Here is a 21,445-nt window from a genome sequence, read left to right as displayed (position 1 = left end):
CTAAGATAGAGTGTTCTAATCTTAAAGAGACCACACGAGTCGCTTTGGGACGTCAAACCCCACAAACCATTAAACAGACCACTTAAAATGAAAGCAGAGGTTTTAAAGGGATGGAAAGACCAAAAAACAGAACAAAGATGCTGCCATTGCTGGCCAATTTTGCAAGTAAAATGCATGCTTCCACACAGAAGTTTTGGCTCAGATTACTGCAAGATATATTGTGTCATGATCCACTCTAATGTGGCAGTGACGTCCTTTTCAGCAAGGTCATCATGAATCGACTCATGGGAAGGCTTCTAATTTAAATTTTCTCACCAATAAATACTATATGCCACGACTGCTGCCAGACAACACAGCCATTATGAGAGAAATAATCAAATATTTACTGAGACCAATGACTCAATGGAGTTGTACTCAGTGTCCCTTTAAAAGGGTGCACTGAAGCAAAATATGCACTGATGCTTGTAAGAAAATATTCTGAGGTAACACAATCTTTGCTCCAACAGAAGACTGACAAATTCACCACAAAGAGGGAAAACAGCTGCCCAGGTACACTGGTACAGCATATACAGCAATCGCAATAATTAGCAGACATGCATTGCATTTCACAAAATGTCACGAAATGTGTTCGCTATTTTAAATGTAATGGCATTAAATGTGCATGCATATTTTGCAGATTGCAGAGATTTATTTGTGGCTTCAATTATTTATTTCATATATACGGCCACACCTTCGGTCAACAAAAAAAAGGGCGTGTAGGGGTCAGATTAGATGTGCTAGGTTTCTCTCCTGGAGGAGCAAGGAGAGAATCATTCTCCTTTAACCAGTTGACGGTGGATTCATCCAAATGTGAAGGTCCGATGTTCGACGACCCAAAAGTTACCTAAACGAGCATCTCTGCCAGCCGTCGACCAGAGCATATGCAAGAGAGGTGGTCATGTGTAGCCTAAGCACGGACATCTGCACGAGAGAAGGCAAAAAAAAAAGAGCTCACATTTTGGGTATCACATCAAAAATATGTGTAAGCCCACTCAGCAACCAAAAATGACGGACATTGTGCATGCATAAAACACATGAATATGTCAGCGCAACTTAACAGTGTTGGCCGTTCATGTCATATCATAATTATGGTGCAGTGAGGCTTGCTGATGAATTAAACAGGCTCTGCTCATCACAAACCTCTCAGCAGCACCTTCCCACAATCAGTGTCCTGACCTTTCAATAAGACAGCTTTCTCCTCCTAGCATTGCTAGAATGTATCAGAACGTTCTTGCTCACAGCATATAAATACGATCAATATGACAAATACCGGTATGAGGATGCCGGTACGCTGTCTAAAGAGACGAAAGATTTGATTAAGAAACACAAGAGTATGAAAGCTTCCAATCGAACAGACCAGATCAAATTGGCTGAGATATCAAAGCTAATCAATAAGCGCAAGGTGGCTGATATAAGGAAGTATAACATGGAGAAAATTGAACATGCTGTAAAGAACGGGGGAAGCCTTAAAGCGGTAAAGAAGAAATTGGGCATAGGCAAAAACCAGATCTATGCGATAAGGGACAAGGTGGGCAACGTCATCACGAATATTATTTAAAGTCCCAAAGCGACTCGTGTTAAGATTAGAACACTGTATCTTAGCAATGCAGGAAAGCTGCTTTCCATCCTCCGTAGTGTCCCTTCAAAGGAATCCGACAATAAAACACAATTCACAATAAGTATTTCAATATGTATAGCCATTTGCCTACTTTTTGCCTGTGGCTACTGTTTCACTTCACAAAATGAGCTTTGTTTAACAAAATAAATACAGTGTAAATTTCACTGGATGACTAATTAACCATATTAACAACTCCCACTTGTGTAAACTCACTGAACATCTCAAATGTGTTTTGTCAGCACTTCATTACTTCTGGGCTGCCATGAATGGCAGCTATGGCATGTGGGTTTTATGGTAGGCAACCACCTTGGCAAGAATGTTGCTTTGTGAGCTGCGTCGATTAGTGTCTGCCCAAGACTTGGACATCACTTACGAATATACACGGTCAGCAGTGGGACGGTGTACATCGGACCTGTGTTGGCAGTCACTTTTTCAGAATTGCAGTGTTGGAAACAAGGACCATATGGCATTACCTTGGCCTGCATGTATGATAACACAACAAAAACAGGACATAACTCTGCCTAGCTGACAGGATTAAAATCTCCATGCAGGCCTTGTGCTCAACACATATCTAAAGGCAACAAGCACTGTTTGCCATGTCAGTCACAGCAATGGTTCTAGCAAAACTACTTTCACTGTGTAGTGTTTAATATTTTTAACAGTGCAAATTTACGCAGTTTTGTTACTCTTGCAATGATTTATGTCCCTATACCTTTTTTATCCCATAGCTGCAGTTGGCTATCATGACAATTGGAGTATTTTGCAACCACCCGAGGGTATTGAATGTCCTGAAATCGAGATGCATGTGTGTATTTTGACACTACACAACCAATATGCAGTCCGCAATAAATGTTCCGCCTTGTGCATGCAAGCAGACTGCTTAAATCTTTGAAAATGCAACACATCATTAGCATGATTGTGTGAAACAATATGAAGGGATATCAGTCCATATCTTTGCAGCTTGTACAGCTAGCCTGTTTTCCCTAAGACAGAGGAAATAATTGCTGGCAAACTTTGTTTTGGTGCATGCTGCAACTAGTCGCAAGGGCAATGACTGGACAAAGATGGAATCAAGAATGCAGCACTGTTTATTTATTGTTTTGACACTAATCTACATGCTTGCCTACAATGATAAGCGCAACAGGGGAAGTAGAAATAACATCGATTGAATAGGATGCCGTGGAATGTTTTCTGAAAAACAAAGAAAGAACAGGAATTCGACACAAGACCTGTCTAGAGCTAGAGCAGCTGGAAGATAAATATTGTGCAAAAATAGCAGGAATTTCACACCTTGCGCTTCGAGCCTTCAACTTTAGGAGCAAAACTAGAGGCAGGACTGCGTCGGGAGATGTGGAGAGCATTTTTTTCTTTGCGCGGGCGTTCTACCTCCCGGCACTCCTAAGTATAGAAGTTTACTTGAGAATATACACGGTTGCATGACTAGTCCAGTAGGCTGGCAGCGAGTCGCTTCAGAGCTGTGATGAATAGCTGGCCTTCCCGGTTATATACCAATGTCGTTCGTGTACATTAATCCCGGAAGCGCTTTTTGTACGTCCCTTACAGCTAGCTTATACGAGAGATTAAAACTAAGGTTGGTTTCTTGCAGACTCGTTTTCATGTTCTTCATATAAGTCGTGAACAACAGCGCTGATAGCGGTTCTATTTCCCGGTTAGTCCCGGGCTGGCTACCGCACCGGAGCTTCATAATATATTAGCTGTGCCAAGATGCCTGCATCAATTGGACACCGAATTCCGTGTTTGTACATCCGATAAAGGCAACGAAAATGGCAAAACAATTGCGCTCCGGATACAATAACCGACCTCTTGAAATCCAGGATAGAGAGGCAATTTCGTACAAATTACAGGCTCCAACCGGCCTTTTTATACAGGTATTTCCAGGTGATTAAAATTTACCACTGCTACTAAATAGTGGTGTCGAAGTCGAGAACAACGATAAAAATGACAGCGAAATTCCATTCAACTACGCACTCGATCGGAGACGAGTTTTTCTCATCCCTTGTGTTGCGCTACTTGCGCTGCACACCTCAGTATGATCCAAAGGCAGTGACTCGTGTAATTTCGGGAAATGCAAATAAGTACATGGAATGCTGACCATACCAGTTACTTGCAACATACTGAGGCATGTTCCATTGACAAGGGCGGGCTGAACTAGCGTCGCAGGTCGGAGACTGGGAATATCACAGCATGCCGCTTGACGAACAGCAGTACGCGAGGCCGAAGCTTAAGGAGAATTATAACAAGTGGAAAGGAACGCGGCCACACAAGGTCATTCGGCTACGATATTCAAAATACGATGCCAAGAAACCCGTCCGCCACCATCGCCACAGCCAAGTCCGGCTTGCGACTCGCGAGCGATCACGGAGCCGGCGACACTGGCGACCAGCCTATCGCTAAAAACGGCGACATGACGAAAGGAAACAACTTAACGGCGACGAGAAGCGGCAGCCAAAACATAAAACAAGTTTTACGTCACGTCCGGCAAATTATTCCTCCTCGCTCCTTTCTACTGCCGCATGCGCAGAAGCGACGGAGCATTCCAATAAAGAAGGTCTGGTCTCCAGAAGAGGTGCAGAAAAAAGTGCAACATGGCGCACGCTCCGCTTGGCCAAGAGCAGACGATGCTGCGCATCGTTCTGCATAGCTTTTGTAAAGTCCGTCTCCTTCAGAACCCGGACGGTTCGCTGCTAACGGATCCGCAAATGATTGCGCATACAAGGTAGTTGGGCTGCATGCTGGTGATTGGCATTTTGTTGATGGAGGAGCGGTATTATATGTAGTTGTGGCCACATATGCAGTGGTACGTAGCCGCGATACGGCACCTTCGCGCGCGTTGTCCTATGTAGTATATTTTTTTTTTATCGCGTTGTGACCTCGGAAGACGGGTGGATGCGAACAGAAATCAGTTGCAATCGATCGAGTTTCTGTCGTGCCAAGTGTGTGTGCCACAAGACAGCTTGCGCAGCGACTATGCGACATCAAACTTGTCGCCCACGGAGCACATAGAATGTCTGAGAGCGCAATGAGGTACAAACATACGTGCGTCAGCTAGTGCTTTTGGACAGAAGTTCGTGGAAACCAATCAAGCGTCTTGTTAGGCAGTCTTAATTATTTAAACTAGTACTCGTGGCAACTGCTTACAACGTTAATTCTCTCGTACCCAGGCGCATGAATGGCACCTTCGCAGACCGTCCGATATAACGATCGTGCGCAGTCGCACGTATTTGGTCAATTGGTGTCACTGTTAGTCGTCGTCACTTTCCGATCGAGCGCTGTAGGCCTACGGCAGCTGGCTTCGAAACTGGACGTGATCATGTTACAGCACGCGATGCATGATGCGCGCACGCGTCTGCTAGGTTGCAGAGTCCTACACTTGCGTACTCGTTTTGACAGCTGCCGCCGCACGCCAGTGTCGGAACTGGCACTGCACGCTCACGTGACCACCTGGCACCGCTGCAGCACTTTTCAAAACTAGTGCAGCCAGTGCAAGCCAAAGCGAAGAGACCTTATTTTTACAACTCAGCACGTTGCGCATGGTTAACAAATTAACTCCTTTAAAGCTCGGGCAGGCACTCCTTTATCAGAGACAGAGAAGTTGCGCGGCTTACTGGCGCAGCGTCCAGTAATGCCGAGAAAGATGGCCCTCAGACTTGAGGCTGCACTTTAGTTAGTCGGCGCGGAACCATTCTGTCAGTCTCGCCTAAAACACTCGACCGTTCGGCAGCTGTACAGAGCTGTTTCCTTACCCAAAAGCTGAGCACCATCGGTGCATCGAAAAGTTCCACTAAGGAAACAAAAGTTCGGTAAAATACTTACTTTGGAATCGGCGGGTGAACAAAGTGTGCCAGCCGCACCAAGCCACAGCAAAAACAATGCTAGCAGTGCATTACAGCCGTAAGTACTTGTAACTGCGCAGAAAATGCAGAACACAGCAACGTGAAGCCATCTTCCATGACTAAACTTCAACTTGTCAGGTGGATTGGATTGGCTCATTTCAAATTTTTTTGAGGATAGGTTCGGTTTCGTTCTTTCATAGGTTCTTTTTGAGCTTGCTGCTTGCTGCGTCTATTCAACCACTGATTAAAATTTGACCGAAGCATCATGATAGAAAATTGTTTAATGGTCATTTAACTTTTAATCAAAAATTTTTGATGGAAGAATTCAAAGATGAAACATGCGGAAAATAAAAAAAATAAAAAACTGTTTAATGGAAACGCTTTCTATCGCATCGATTCGCTCTGGCATCATATAATGCAGACTTGACGGCATTACTGATTTATACGCAGTTCAGACGAGCACGACGACTACAAACTGTATCATAGCTGTGTAAAAGCAAATCCAGTGGCGGACGTACGGCGGCTGTCCGCTGGGCGAACGGATTCGACCATCCGCTTTCGTACGTACGCCGGAATTACGGCGGACGTCCGAAATCGGCCGCCGAGTTGTGGCCGAGTTCGGTTGTCCGTCGGACGTCAGTGGCCGTCTGGGATGGATGGAATATAGAAGCGTCCCCTTTGAAACGGGGTGGTAGCAGTAGCTATCATGCTCATTTTTCTCCCTATATTTTAATTATTGATTTAGAATGGTTAACTAAACCATCATTCTATTTATTAAATTTTTGTTCTTACATTACTAACATTATATAACTTCTCTGCTTTTAAGCCACCAATATTCCAGTCGTTTTTTGCTAGTTTCCACCACCGGTTTATTCACCCGGCCACTGTTATCTCTAAACCCCAGAGCTTCAGGAACAGTGATTGTGCCTGCACCAACTTCCGGATGGATACCATTACATTCAAGTATAATATGGTCAATTGTTTCACTGGAGTTTCCACATACAGCACATGCGTCATCTCCATTGTTAAATTTCTTTTTGTAGCTGCGTGTTCTAAGGCACCCTGATCTCGCTTCAAAAAGTAGGGCACTGCCTCTTGAGTTATCAAAGAAATCTTCCTTCCTGGTCTGCATATTCCACTTTCGGTATAATTCCACACTCTGTTTCTTCTCCATCGAATTTATCCAATTTTTACCTTCTGTGTTTTTCACCTGTTGCTTAATGCTCTTTATTTCTCCGTCCTCGTGACTAGCATACTTACTAGTTAATTTCCTAGTTCTTTTCCTCCATTGTGAGTCAACGCTTTTTAAGTACAGGTATTTAAATACTTTAGCTGCCCATCTGTTACTGTCCAATTTCCTCAGGCGTTCCTCATATAATATTTTACTCTGAGCTTCCCGTGCTTCGAAAGATGCCCAGCCCATATCTCCCTGTACCGCCTCATTTGTAGTTTTGCCGTGGGCACCTAGTGCTAATCGTCCAACGGATCTCTGATTTATTTCTAATGTCGACTGTACCTCTGATTTTAGGCACAAAACCGCATTTAGGAAAGTAAGTCCGGACACCATAATTCCTTTCCAAATACCCCTCAAAACCTCATACCTATTGTATTCCCACAATGCCTTATGCTTCATTATCCCGGAATTCCTTCGCCCTTTGGCCTTAAGTGATTGCTCATGCTTTCCAATGTTTGCCAATCCTTCGTTTACCCATACCCCCAGATATTTATATTCTGCCACTCTAGGTATTTCATGGCCTTGTATTTTAAGACCCTGATCAGTTGAGCCGTTGAAAATCATCAGACCCGACTTAACGGCGCTGAGACTAAAGCCTAGAGCGTCCCCTTCGTCTCCGCAATTTAACTAGAGTTTGCAATTCTTCCGGACTCTCAACTAGCAGGACATATCGTCTGCATACATCAAACCGGGGAGGCGCTGCTCTACCGCCTTTCCACCTAATCTATATGACAGGTTAAAACCTAGGTTACTGTCTTGTATCCTCTGTTCCAGGTTTACCATATAAAGCATGAACAGCACCGGTAATAGAGGACAGCCTTGTCTTAATCCTTTGCATACTTCGACATCTTCCGTACTTCTTATCCCTTCCCACGTAATTTCTACTTTGTTATCCCGGTATATTTCTTGTAGGAACTCTATTGTCTCATAACCGATACCTTCTTTTAATACCTTCTTCTACCGATACCTTCTTTAACTCGCGGTGCGAAGCGCGAGCCCCTCGCGGCGGGAAGAACATGTTTGGTAGGGAGACGTGCTCCTGGCCGTGCAGCGCAGACGCGGCGGATCTGCTGTGCGTTGGGCGCATTCGCCGTTCGTTCATTCGATTCGCGGTATTCCATGGTCACAAATGAATTGCTAAGTTGCAGTCCCTGGGTTGCTGCTGTTGCACACATTTTCACTGGCTTAGTAAAATATTTTTCGCGTCACCGAATAAGCTTTACGAAGCGAAGCAGTGCGAATCGCTGCCTTCCAACGCGCAGTGAGCTGGTAATCATGCCCGAGTATTGCCACGTCCAGATTTACCGCGAAGCATTTTTCCCGAAAGAGGACACACTATACTTTCACCTGCATTAGCATCCTTTCTCAACCCACAACAAAATAAATAATATTTAAAGAAATTTGGCAACTCATAGGCATCAGCGCTACTGGGACCGCCGTGCGCGCTCAGTGGGCCGCGCTCATGGATGCAGTTGTTCATTGCATAATTTTTATTTATGCTGTCCTGTGGTCTATATTTCTCTGTCTACGATAGCTTGCATAAGCACCAGTACAATGCAGAGAGTAATCAACAGGAATAGAACGTTTTAATGGCGCATTTACTATGTCTTGCGCATTAGTTTCGCGAATTTACCTTGGCAACTTTTTTTTGCTTGCTTGCTTGCTTTCATTATTTTTTTCCTTTTTTTCTTTCCACACCCTTTCCTTCTACGCTTATGCCGCTACTTTCCTTCTCCTTTTGGGCGGCTTCTTTTGTCCGTCACGCCCCAGCCTGAGGTTATTTTCTTTTCCTCGCCATCCTTCGCTGTCCGCTTCACCCTCTCTGTGATTCATAAAGCCCCTGTCTGCCATTCCATACGCTTTATTCATTTAGTTGTGTTAATGACATTTCGATGTCTACTGAGCTGTTGAGCCTCGAATGATAAGCTGTTTCTCATGCGATACTGCTCAATCGAGACTATAATAAAAAATAAGTAAAAGAAATCATTGTTATTTTTTTTTTTTTTTACTTATTCGTGGACGCTCTGAACAGATCTTGCATTCATTATACATGCCATCCTGCTCCAAAATAGTTGTCGAGCGGCTTGCTGACACCTGTTATAATATCTTTCCCTGTCAAAACTTAATTTTGTGACAGAGGATTTGAAAGTACCGTAAAAGAGGCAATAACTATCGTTAAAAAAAGTCGAAAGAAAACTAGCATTCAAGTCGGGATGAGGCAGGACGTTCTTTCAACGAGAAAATTAACCATGCTACAATTCTGACATGTGACAGAGAGGAAGACATGCATGCGTATTAGAAACTGTATATCGCTTGTGCAGTGCTGCAAGGGAGTTTCCATTCTCATAGCTGTATCGCTGTCACAGCGACCGCGTGCTATCTGCCATCCTTTCCTTTATCGTCGAGAAAAGTGGCAACCGCCTCAACAGAAAACAGCTAAAGCTCTTCAAAATCCGTCAGCATAATATAAGTGTCTGCGGCATTTTCAGGCCCCGGTAATCGCGTTGTCGAGTTTTCAGGCTTGTCGCATTTTTTTTTAGGCTTTTTTCTCTTCTTCAAGTACAGCTTCATTCGTTCCTATTCTTCTCCTACACTCGATTCCTTGCAGCTTTCTTTTTTTTCTCTCTCTCTCTCAGCCACCCCAGCTTGAGGCGTTCGAGCTGGCCTTTGTGAAGCTGTACCACATTTGGGAGGAGGGGCATTCGCCACAAATGTTTTTTGTGTTCTTCTACATTTTTACCGTGTTTTCTACGCCCCCACCCTCCCACCCCCTCCGTTTTTTGCTCGGCCTTTTCCAACTGCGCGCGCTTCTCCTGTCGTCTTCCTTTTCGCGTGTTTCCAGCCTAGAAATAAACGCCCAGAGGGCGGCCAGGGCTCGTCCCTGTCTCTGCGTCTTGTGTCGTGTGGCTCTCGCATTGTTTGTGCTTCGCTACGTCACTCGAGCTGGCTGACACTGCTACCATTTCGCTGCGCAGGCCACCTAGCTTTTTCAAGCGCGCGCCCTGCCCAGGCGGCCGCGCGTCTCCCTATCAAAGTGTTCCGGCACTCACTCATGGCGCTGCCTGTCCGCCGCGAGTGTTGCCCCCTGAATTTCTGCACGGTGCCTGTAACGCTCTTCTGGGCGCCAGCCCATGCGGGACTCCGCGGAAACGAAAAGGCACACCTTGGGCACACGCCCGAGACCGTATACCCACCAGGCGGGAGAGCAACATAGCAGTCACCTCCGTCGATGGGGTAATTCTACCATGGGGTGTCTGCTAAACATCAGAGACTATCGCTCCAATAGACAGATATACGCACCTCATCACCCATCGCTATCCAACATGTAATCAACTTTCTGGCGGCGCGGCTACAAACTCGTACACTAGCTCCCCTACCCAATAGTCATGCACGGACGCTTCCCCGACCTTTTCTCCGCTTCCTGCCGACTATGTGGCATGCCGGCCGATTTCCTTCATGTATAGCTACTCCTCCTGTTCCACATATATACGCACACCCCCTCTCCAGAGGTAGCACTCGATCGCTTATCGGAAACAGCTCAGGTCGAGCTTATCGCTACAAGATCAGCGACTCACGATCACTAGTGCCACTAACAGGCTGTCCCTCCAGGGGCTGGCACATCATTTGCAGGGGAAGAGCCGGGCCCCTCCGATGCTCTAGCTGCATCCCCCCCCCCCCCACCACCCCCTTCCCCCCCTGCATTTTTTTTTCTGGCCATATAAAGTTTACAGCACCTGACTGGTGTAGCTACCCGGTCAGGTTGTACCCGACCGCGGCAGCCTATCTGTACGCACTTTTTCCAGTACACCTACTCATGGATACAGTGCACTAACATGGACCTAGCTGGACCGCCATATGGGAAGGGATGAAAGTGGGGGTGAACGCCGAAAGAAAGAGGTGCCGGTAGTGAAGTGCTGCGAAGTAATTTCGACCCCCTGGGGATCTTTAACCTGTGCTGATATTGCACGACAGCCCATGAACACTTAATTCTATGTGCGCTAACCAGTCGATGCACGCAAAGAACCACAGCTAGGTGGCCTAATTACTTCGCAGCCCGGGCCTGCGCGCTCTCCATGCAGGCTCCATCCAGTCAAAAAAATCAATGGGTCCAATTGGGAATTTCCCAACTGAAATATGAATTGGTAAAAAAACAATTGTTTTCGCCACCAACCGGGCTTGACCATTATGAATCGGTGCTTCCAATTGGAAATAATTAGTCACCTATGAAAACCAAATGGTTCACCAATTGAACTCAAATGGCATACACATTAAGGCCAAACGCTTTAGTTTACATAGCTGAAAAAAAAAAAGAATGGAGATACAATTTCAATGTTTTCTATCGAGAAGTTACAAGGGAGCTGACTTTTATAAAAGTTGAATGAAATTACAAGTTTTTACAGAAATCATGAGAGAAGCATGTATCACACACTCACACAACTAACCAGATTCAATGCATATTTTATTTATTTATTTACAATATACTGCAGGCCCTTTGGTAGGCCCAAACAGGAGTGGCAACAATAATATTATTACATCCGCTGGACAGGCCGCCATTGGAAACTGACCCTAGCAACGTTTAATGCTAGAACCCTAGCTAGTGAAGCTAGTTTAGCAGTGCTGTTAGAGGAACTAGAGGATATGAAATGGGATGTCATAGGGCTTAGTGAGGTTAGGAGGCCGAATGAGGCATATACTGTACTGAAGGATGGGCATGTACTGTGTTATCGAGGTTTACCATGAGCGGCAACAACTAGGAGTAGGTTTCCTTGTCAATATATATATATGTATATATATATATTATGTATATAGCGGTCAATATAGATGAATTCTATAGTATTAATGAGAGGATTGCAGGCATCGTAATTAGCCTTAATAAGCGGTATAAACTGAAGGTTGTACAGGCCTATGCACCTACATGTAGTTATGATGACCAGGCAGTTGAAAGCTTCTACGAAGATGTAGAATCGGCAATGCGAAAGGTAAAGACGCAGTATACTGTACTAATGGGCGACTTCAATGCCAAGGTAGGGAAAAAGCAGGCGGGAGACAAGGCAGTAGGTGACTATGGCATTGGTTCTAGGAATAGCAGGGGGGAGTTACTAGTTGAGTTTGCAGAGTGCAATAACTTACGAATCATGAATACCTTCTTCAGCAAATGGAAGAACCGGAAATGGACATGGAAAAGTCCTAACGGGGAGACTAAAAATGAAATCGGCTTCATAATGTGTTCAACCCCCGCCATTATGCAAGATGTAGAGGTAATCGGGAAAGTGCGATGCAGTGACCACAGAATGGTGAGGTCCCGAATTAGCCTAAATCTGAAGAAGGAACGCAACAGATTAGTAAGAAAGAAACCCATCAACGAATTAGCTGTGAGGGGGAGGGCAGACGAGTTCAGGATCTCGCTACAGAATAGGTATTCAGCTCTAACCGAGGATGGCGACTATCACCCTAGAAGCAAGGAACAATAATTTCAGAGATATCATTACTGAGTGCGCGGTAGAAGTAGGCGGTAGGATAGTTAGAGAGGATACCGGTAAGCTGTCTAAGGAGAAGAATGATTTGATTAAGAAACGCCAGAGTATGAAAGCTTCCAATCCAACAGACCAGATCGAATTGGCCGAGATATCAAAGCTAATCAATAAGCGCAAGGTGGCCGATATAAGGAAGTATAACATGGAGAAAATTGAGTATGCTGTAAAGAACGGGAAAAGCCTTAAAGCGGTAAAGAAGAAATTGGGCATAGGCAAAAACCAGATATATGCGATAAGGGACAAAGCGGGCAACGTCATCACGAATATGGACAAGATAGTCAAAGTAGCCGAGGTGTTCTATACAGAGCTCTACAGTAGCGAAAGTAGTGAGGACCGTAATGAGATTGGCGGTAGAGAAAAACAATCAGACGTTCCTCCAGTGACGAAGGACGAGGTCAAGAAAGCACTAGAAACTATGAAAAGAGGGAAATCAGCTGGAGAGGATCAGATAACTACAGATTTGCTGAAGGACGGGGGGGATATCGTGCTAGAAAAACTGGCCACCCTGTATACGCAGTGCCTGGTTATAGTGCCTAGAATATACTGGCTAGTGTGCCGAGGGCGCGCGCTCGCGTGGCCGCAGCGGTGATGCCTTCCGGCCGCAACCGCGGGGCGGCGCTACCAATAGCTAAGATGCTAAGGAAGTACGGGAAGCTCAGAGTAAAATATTATATGAGGAACGCCTGAGGAAATTGGACAGTAACAGATGGGCAGCTAAGGTATTTAAATACCTGTACCTAAAAAGCGTTGACTCACAATGGAGGAAAAGAACTAGGAAACTAACTAGTAAGTATGCTAGTAACAAGGACGGAGAAATAAAGAGCATTAAGCAACAGGTGAAAAACACAGAAGGTAAAAATTGGATAAATTCGATGAAAAAAAAAAACAGAGTGTCGAATTAAACCGAAAGTGGAAAATGCAGATCAGGAAGGAAGATTTCTTTGATAACTCAAGAGGCAGTGCCCTACTTTTTGAAGCTAGATCAGGGTGCCTTAGAACACGCAGCTACAAAAAGAAATTTAACAATGGAGATGACGCATGTGCTGTATGTGGAAACTCCAGTGAAACAATTGACCATATTATACTCGAATGCAATGGTATCCATCCGGAAGTTGATGCAGGCGCAATCACTGTTCCTGAAGCTCTGGAGTTTAGAGATAACTGTGACCGGGTGAATAAACCGGCGGTGGAAACCAGCAAAAAACGGCTGGAAGATTGGTTTCTTAAAAGCAGAGAAGTGACATAATTTTAGTAATGTAGGAGCAAAATTTAATAAATAGAATGATGGTTTAGTTAACCATTCTAAATCAATAATTAAGATATATGGAGAAAAATGAGCATGATAGCTACTGCTACCACCCCGTTTCAAAGGGGACGCTCCTATATTCCATCCCATCCATCGTGCCAGCGCTGCGCGTTCGCGGCCTTGGCAGCATAGGCGGCATAGGTCCGGATAGTCAGGCACTGCGCTTTTCACTATGAAACCTGTCTCTTGACGGTTTGAGCGCACTTTTTGTTTAAAAACAGTCTTGGTGGAAGACAATCGTACCGTCCTAGTACTGTGCGGAGAAAATCATACGCTGAAAATCATAGAAGCGTTTAACAAATACTGTCGGGTCCAGTCTGCTATATTTAACTGTTTCATTTATTCTGCTGAACCGAAGAAGGTCTTAAGCAGAACTCATATTGACTACCTGATATCCAGCGAGACAAGAAATTTGAAGCAATCACCTAAAGTTGCCACGTTGGCTGCAATATTTTGTTTTAATTAAACGATCGAGTCCGAGCCGGGTTCAATATATTGCTGCTATGAAATGTTCCAATGGCGATTTCATTTGATCTGGAGCCAGTCGATTGCGATCCACGCATCGCGATCGCGGATGTAGGGTATATCGTGTGCATCTTCCTTCTGATCCAGTCAGCTCAAGCATATCCCAGGTGGTTGGCCCGATCGTTATGACAATTACTATAATTATCTATCGCGATCTAACCCGAAACGGACCGACGACGAATTTTTGCCCGTGTGACACAGCTGGTATAAAAAAATACCCTTAATGTATTTACACTGTTCATTAATCCAAATATGAATTTTATTTACTATTCGGTCTTTTCTTATGGCCCATATGGTATATCGATGCCGCAGTCAAGTCAATATACGGGTCTCATGATTTCGGATATGTTACATCGCGTTTCTGCAATTCAGTCATGCTTATTGCTAAGGTGATATATATCAGGGTGCTGACGTTTCATAGCTTCACATATATGCTACAGAAAAGCAGGGCAATATTGCTTTTTCGTAACATGGCACGCGCATGTTTTCAAAGATCGCATGCGAAAATAAACAAAAGCAGTCTGAATCGGACTCTTCAGTTCCTTTCCCTTTATTCATGTGTTTTATTAGGAAGTCACTTGTTGGTTCGTACATAAATGATTATTATGCGGAGTGCTTCCTCTTGTAAGAGAAGGAAAGGCAAGAAACAAAAGTGGTGATTGTATCATTGATACTTTCTTTTTTTTACGAAGTATACAATACAGTAAAATTTCAGCAAAAAGGCGCAGCAACAATCAACAAGTAAAAATGTAGAAATGCACGGTAAAGGTTTTTAACGAAGGCAGCACATGACACCGCAATTTTAAAATAGCATACAGACCAATTTTTGGAGGTATTTTTTTTTTCTTGCTAATGATGCGCAAGATATTCCTATCTCCACGTGGTTTTTCGCCTAGCACCGCTATGTAATTTATAATTGATTTTACTTTCTTCATCAGTTTCGGCTTCGGTTTCAGAAGCCGAGCGGTTATTGTACGGTCACAATCAAGCCTAGGTCACGCGCGGGATTTAAAAACAAACAAAAACAAAAAAACTTCAACCGCAGACTCATTTAGCGCCTGATTTTGCGCCTTCATTTGAGCCACTTGCTTCTGCGCTCCAGCCAGTTTTCTCTTTGCTCTTCTTAGAGCGCGAGAAATGTTGCTGCATTCTGGTTGCATGATTGCTTCCTTTTCCTGTGCATCTTGTTCTGTGTAAGCCTCCGCTGGTATTTGCATTAAGCTATCCCCTTCAGAGTCGACGGTTAAGCGACACTTTTCTGCAAAAGACATTCCCATGAATGATGTGTGTTTTCCTGAATCAGGTTTCAGGCCACATCTGGAAGACCCCCCAGCGCACTCTGCTTATTAGCTCTATAAGCTTTAGCTGTTGTGCTTGTTTTGTTTTTTTTCGAGAATAGACACTGTACCGTCCGCAGAACTGCATTCAGGAATCAAGCTTCCAAAGTTACCATTTTTTCTATGTGCAAATAGTGGCAAAGTATTTTTTTTTTCGGCTCGATAACGCGCGTATGATACAGAGCCAGCGGGTGCGAATTTGGTTAATTTGGTCCAAGTTGCAGTGATGGAAATTGGGTCAAACGGATGCTCTGCACGCCTGCTACGGCGGGCATGAGTTCTCGCTCGGCTCTACAACTGCTGCCGGCTCCTCGGAAGCATTGTCAAACATCCTTGACGGTCCATGGCTGTCGTCTGCACCAACCGGGATTACTGGCACTGCGCTTTTGTCGTTTCGCGGCCGGTTGGTCACAGAGGTTCCTCACCTTCCTTTTCGATGTCTTCTTAGGCAGAAGATAGTTCGGATAATGGTCGAATACCGTTGGCACGGCTTCGGGCTGAAGGTGTGGTCTAGCTCGTTGACGTCACTTTGAACGTTATCTCTATGTAGCTCTCCTCAGAAGGTTTTTCGCAGACAACACACGTTGGAGTCAACTTGCGGTCCTTGAATTTAATCAGCCGCTTCCCCTCCGCAAGCTGCGCAGGGTCCGATGGCACATCGAACATAGAAATCTAGTTCTGATTCGAGCGGCACGAAACATGTCCTTTCCTTGCCCTGATGCTTTATTTCTAGCATCATTAGTCGTTGCAAATTTAATTCCCACTGATGAATGCAAGGAACATAACGAATAAAACAAAAGAAAGAGTAGACGCGTCAAAAGCGCTTCGAACCGCTCAAGGCACGGCCAGCGCAACTGCGCCAAATCAAGGGCGCGCCGGCGGCCGACGGCGTAGACGGCACGGATCAATAGATGGAATATAGGAGGTCCCCTTTGAAACGGGGTGGTAGCAGTAGCTATCATGCTCATTTTTCTCCCTATATCTTACTTATTGATTTAGAATGGTTAACTAAACCATCATTCTATTTATTAAATTTTGCTCCTACATTACTAACATTATGTCACCTCTCTGCTTTTAAGCCACTAATCTTCCAGCCGTTTTTTGCTAGTTTCCACCGCCGGTTTATTCACCCGGCCACTGTTATCTCTAAACCCCAGAGCTTCCGGAACAGTGATTGCGCCTGCATCAACTTCCGGATTGATACCATTACATTCGAGTATAATATGGTCAATTGTTTCACTGGAGTTTCCACATACAGCACATGCGTCATCTCCTTTGTTAAACTTCTTTTTGTAGCTGCGTGTTCTAAGGCACCCTGATCTAGCTTCAAAAAGTAGGGCACTGCCTCTTGAGTTATCAAAGAAATCTTCCTTCCTGATCTGCATTTTCCACTTTCGGTATAATTCCACACTCTGTTTCTTTTCCGTCGAATTTATCCAATGTTTACCTTCTGTGTTTTTCACCTGTTGCTTAATGCTCTTCATTTCTCCGTCCTTGTTACTAGCATACTTACTAGTTAGTTTCCTAGCTCTTTTCCTCCATTGTGAGTCAACGCTTTTTAGGTACAGGTATTTAAATACCTTAGCTGCCCATCTGTTACTGTCCAATTTCCTCAGGCGTTCCTCATATAATACTTTACTCTGAGCTTCCCGTACTTCGAAAGATTCCCATACCGCCTCATTTGTAGTTTTGCCGTGGGCACCTAGTGCTAATCGTCCAACGGATCTCTGATTTGTTTCTAATGTCGACTGTACCTCTGATTTTAGGCACAAAACCGCATTTCCGAAAGTAAGTCCGGGCACCATAATTCCTTTCCAAATACTCCTCAATACCTCATACCTATTGTATCCCCACAATGCCTTATGCTTCATTATCCCGGCATTCCTTCGCCATTGGGTCTTAAGTGATTGCTCATGCTTTCCAATGTATGGCAATCCTTCGTTTAACCATACCCCCAAATATTTATATTCTGCTACTCTAGGTATTTCAAGGCCTTGTATTTTAAGACCCTGATCAGTTGAGGCGTTGAAAATCATCAGACCCGACTTAACTGCGCTGAAACTGAAGCCTAGAGCGTCCCCTTCGTCTCCGCAATACTTAACAAGAGTTTGCAATTCATCCATACTCTCAGCTAGCAGCACAATATCGTCTGCATACATCAAACCGGGGAGGCGCTGCTCTACCGCCTTTCCACCTAATCTATATGACAGGTTAAAACCTAGGTTACTGTCTTGTATCCTCCGTTCCAGGTTTATCATATAAAGCATGAACAGCACCGGTGATAGAGGACAGCCTTGTCTTAATCCTTTGCATACTTTGACATCCTCCGTACTACTTATCCCTTCCCATGTAATTTCTACTTTGTTATTCCGGTATATTTCCTGTAGGAACTCTATTATCTCATAACCAATACCTTCTTCTTTTAATATGTTCCACAGGAGTTCCCTGCTTACGTTGTCGTACGCCCCGTTTATGTCCAGGAAGGCCAAATACAAAGGTCTATTTTCCACTCTAGATATTTCGATGCATTGGGTAAGCACGAACAGACTATCATCTAAGCGCCTACCATTTCTAAAGCCGTTCTGAAGTTCTCCGAGTATCTTGTTACTTGAACCCATGCTTGCACCTTTAATTTCACCGCCTGCATGGCTAACCTGTACATTACAGTTGTTATGGTAATCGGCCTCTAGGATTTTATGTGCATCCTTTCTCCTTTCCCTTTATAAATCAAATTCATTTTACTCTGCCGCCAGCTGTCCGGAATTTGCTTATTCGTTATGACTGTTTCCAAAGCTTTTAACAACGTTTCCTTACTTTTTGGACCGAGTTCATTAATCAGCTTGATCGGAATTCCATCTATTCCTGTAGATGTGTTTTTAGGAATATTTTTTTCTGCCTTTTTCCAGTTTAGATTGGTCAGTTCTAAGGTGCTTTGTATTCTGCTACCTTGTGTTGCTTCCTGATTTGCGGAGATTACCCTATCGTCGCTCTTAAATGACTCGGCTATAACTGATGTAATGTAGTTCACTGCGTTGTCTCCCTTTAAACAATTTCCCTCGTTATCTTGAATCCGATCTTGCTTTCTTTGATTCTTCTTCCCTAGCCAGCTTATATGGTTCCAGAATTTTCTTGCTCCGCCTCTAGAGGCATCGTGTATATCAGCCATCCAGCGATCGGTGGACTGTCTTATTTTACTTTGGACGAGGGCCTGCACTTGAAGTTTCTTTTGTCGATATGATTCCCATTTTTGGTCGATTTCCTCCTGAGAAGCCTGTGCTTTCTTTGCCATTCGGTGTTCCCTTGAAGCAGCCCGTCGTTGTTCAATAGCTTCCCTGATTTCCTTATTCCACCAGCTCCGTGGCTTCCTCTTTCCATTCCAGCGGTTTGCTACTTTAACCTCCTGAATTTTACTCCTTATGAGTAGTTCTACCTGTTCATAACCCCAGTCTTCCATGGGGCTTTTCTCTATTGCTTCCTCTATGTCTGCTGCTATCTGCGCTATTTGATCGTCATTTAATTTTGCGTTTACGTTTTGTCTAAGTTCCATTTCTCTTTTCATCAAGGGCCCCATCTGCAGACTAATACGTTTATGATCACTTCCCAGACTACACTCGCCTTCTTCGTCTATTTCCATTTTTGTGACCTTGCTATAAATTTCCTGCGACATTAGACAATAGTCAATGGTCGTCTGCCTGTTGCGGAATTCCCACGTGATTTGGCCTTCACATTTTGTTTCTCTATTTACTATAACTAGATCGTGTCGCTCACAGAAATCTAGCATTAGCTTCCCGTTACAATCCGTGTATCCATCCAGATCGTCGATGTGGCCGTTCATGTCCCCCAGCAGAATAATATTGGCCCCGTCTCCAAACTGGCTTATATCGTCACAGAGACATTCAACAAGATCCCTGTTTTCTTGCCTGCATTGATGTCCTGTTCCTAAATAAACTACCGCTAGCCATGTCCTTACGCCGGCAATGGTTCCTGAAACCCAGATATGTTCTTTACAAGATGATTTAATTCTTTGTCAATTTGTTCCCTGGTGTATCAACATACCTACCCCTCCACCCTTTCTTTCCGTTCTCGTTCTGTTGCACCCTTCCCAGACGCAGCCTTCTATAAACAGCGGATCTTCTAGATCCCTGAGATGAGTCTCGCAAAGAGCGTACACACCTATTTTGTCATCCTTCAACTGCTGTTCTATCTCTAGCCATTACGATGGACCTATACGATGAGCAGCGCCCCTGGCGGCCAAAGTTGGAAGGCATCGCCGGCGCAGCCATCTCCTCCCATTGGGAGACCCCTCCGCACGGCACACTAGCAAGTATATTCTAGGCATTATAGCCTGGTGTCATCGACGGTACCGGAACCATGGAAGAATGCAAACATTATCCTCATTCATAAAAAAGGGGACTCTAAGAACCTTAAAAATTACAGACCAATCAGCTTACTGTGTTACGTATAAGGTATTTACTAAGGTAATCGCTAATAGAATCAGGACAACCTTAGACAGCAATCAAGCAAAGGATCAAGCAGGGTTTCGGAAACGATACTCTACTATCGATCATATCCATACCATCAATCAGGTGATAGAAAAATGCTCGGAATATAACCAGCCCTTATACATATGATTCATTGATTACGAAAAAGCATTTGACTCAGTTGAAACCTCGGCGGTGATGCAGGCATTGCGAAACGATGGGGTAGACGAGCCGTACGTGAAAGTGCTGGAAGATATATATAGTGGCTGCACAGCAACCATAGTTCTACATAAAGAAAGCAACAAAATTCCCACATAAAGAAAGGTGTTAGGCAAGGAGACACAATCTCCCCAGTACTATTCACAGCTTGCTTAGAGGAAGTATTCAGAGAATTGAAATGGGAGCAGTTAGGGATAATGGTAGATGGAGAATACCTCAGTAATCTGCGATTTGCTGATGACATTGCCTTGCTAAGCAACTCGGGGGATGAACTGCAAATAATGATTGATGACTTAGACAGGAAAAGTAGAAAGGTAGGCTTGAAAATCAATATGCAGAAGACTAAGGTAATGTTCAACAGCCTCGAGAAGGAACAGCAGTTTACGTTGTGTAGCGAAACACTGGAAGTAGTAAGCGAATATTTCTACTTAGGACAGGTAGTAACTGCAAATCCCGACCATGAAAGAGTAATAAATAACAAGAAGAATAAGATTGGGATGGAGTGCATTTGGCAAGCACTCGCAGATTATGACTAGCAGCTTACCGGTATCGCTCGAGAGGAAAGTATACAATAGTCGCATCTTACCTGTACTCACCTATGGGGCTGAAACGTGGAGGCTAACCAAGAGTTCTACTTAAGTTGAGGACAACCCAGAGGGCTATGGAACGAAAAATGGTAGGGGTAACATTAAAAGATAGGAAGCGTGCTGAGTGGGTCAGAGAAATATAACTCAAGTTACTGACATTCTAGTGGAAATTTATAAGAAGAAATGGGCAGGACATTTAGCGCGAAAAGAGGACAACCGATGGTCGCTTAGGGTAACAAACTGGATTCCAAGGGAAGGAAAGCGTAGCAGGGGGCGGCAGAAAGTTAGGTGGGCGCAGCGGTCAAGTGGATGCAGCTAGCACAGAACCGGGTTAATTGGAGAAATATGGGAGAGGCCTTCACCCTGCAATGGGTATAGTCAGGCTGATGATGATGATTATTGTGACATAATGAATAAACAGTGCTAAAGACGAAGACAAACAGCAAAGAAGCAAACAGTACGAGCGCTGACTCGCAACTGAAGTTTATTGAAGACAACACAGAATAAAAACCATAGCCAAAGTTGCATGGAGGAAGTGTCCTCGCATCGCATAGCTCGCGGTGGTCGCGTTCACGATCTATATTCCTTGGAGGCGAAGCGAAGAGGCGTTCGTAGTGCTGTGCGATGTCAATGCGGGTTCGGGTATTCTGAAACATATTCTTTATGTACCTTTAGTTCGCTGTGTGTGGGACTAGTAGCTGCTATTCTACC

General features: G+C 44.4%; 1 long non-coding RNA gene across 1 annotated transcript; it reads right to left on the bottom strand.

Annotated features, from left to right (window-relative positions):
• Nucleotides 1-458: 458 nt before the first annotated feature.
• LOC146177698 (uncharacterized) lies at nucleotides 459-3,899 on the bottom strand. The gene is made up of 3 exons (XR_014701064.1): nucleotides 3,776-3,899; nucleotides 2,031-2,136; nucleotides 459-960 (listed from the first exon to the last, which is right to left on the bottom strand). It is a non-coding gene; the product is annotated as an uncharacterized LOC146177698 (long non-coding RNA).
• Nucleotides 3,900-21,445: the final 17,546 nt, after the last annotated feature.

This window comes from Amblyomma maculatum, chromosome 10 (genome assembly GCF_055883805.1).
Source record: "Amblyomma maculatum isolate TAMU_Amacu chromosome 10, ASM5588380v1, whole genome shotgun sequence".
In the NCBI taxonomy this organism is placed as follows: Eukaryota; Metazoa; Arthropoda; class Arachnida; order Ixodida; family Ixodidae; genus Amblyomma; species Amblyomma maculatum.
Note: the sequence above shows the minus strand (reverse complement) of the source record. Positions and strands in the feature narration are given on the sequence as shown.